Source organism: Octopus bimaculoides, chromosome 11, assembly GCF_001194135.2.
Source record: "Octopus bimaculoides isolate UCB-OBI-ISO-001 chromosome 11, ASM119413v2, whole genome shotgun sequence".
NCBI classification, from domain to species: domain Eukaryota; kingdom Metazoa; phylum Mollusca; class Cephalopoda; order Octopoda; family Octopodidae; genus Octopus; species Octopus bimaculoides.
In genome coordinates, this window is record NC_068991.1 from 60,228,981 (window position 1) to 60,229,830 (window position 850).

General features: G+C 34.8%; 1 protein-coding gene across 1 annotated transcript in view; it reads right to left on the reverse strand.

Annotated features, from left to right (window-relative positions):
* Window positions 1–850, reverse strand: part of LOC106870377 (kappa-type opioid receptor) — a 29,879-nt gene that overhangs the window by 23,664 nt on the left and 5,365 nt on the right. Inside the window, exon 2 of the mRNA XM_014916416.2 lies at window positions 142–171. The gene's annotated coding sequence lies outside the window, so the exon portion shown is untranslated. The remainder of the gene's footprint in view (window positions 1–141; window positions 172–850) is intronic.

Here is an 850-nt window from a genome sequence, read left to right on the forward strand (position 1 = left end):
TGTGTGTGTGTGTGTGTTTGTGTGTGTATACACCAAACGATTATAAAGAATGCGGAAACTGGTATAATTAATTTTTCTTTTAATTTAGCAGTTGACATATTTTGACATATTTTGCTCAAACTTGATGCCAGCATTACTTACGACTCATGGGATCTTCGAATGCTTTAAGTTCTGAAAAACAAAAAAAAAAAAATACAATCGATGAGTGGAAATAATCGATAAACCGATTCCTTATGGAATTTGTCAATCAAATTGCCTGCAACCCATTTTCAGCCAAAGTGATCAAGATTATTAAATGATCAAGGATTATTAAGTGATCATTATAGCTCATCGTTTTGAACCGCGCTTGTAGAAAGACCCTGAACGGAATTGTACAAGCAGAATATGCTGGGTTGCATAGGCAACTGCATAAGTTCTGTACAGCAGAAAGACGTGTCGGTCATTTGAACTAACTCATGCTGTATGACAAATCGTTAAATTAATAGAAAAATTTGATGATGTACCAGACATTTTTTTCTTTGTAATTCTTTGGAATTGACACTCCTGAAACCTGAAACATACAGGATAAAGGCAAGCTATTATAGTAATAGCGTGGATAATTTATATATTTATCTTACACACACACACACTCACACACACACACACACACACACACACACACACTCACACACACACATATATAAGCATATGTGTTAAGCATGTATGTATATATTATCGTAAGTGAATCTTAGGCGATTGAAAACGTATACTCTTAGTGAGAACAGTAACGATTGAAGTTAAAATGAGGTTGAAGCGAAATTTGTCACTCAGTGAACCAAAGAGCCAGTATCGAAGGTACCAGGAAAAAAAC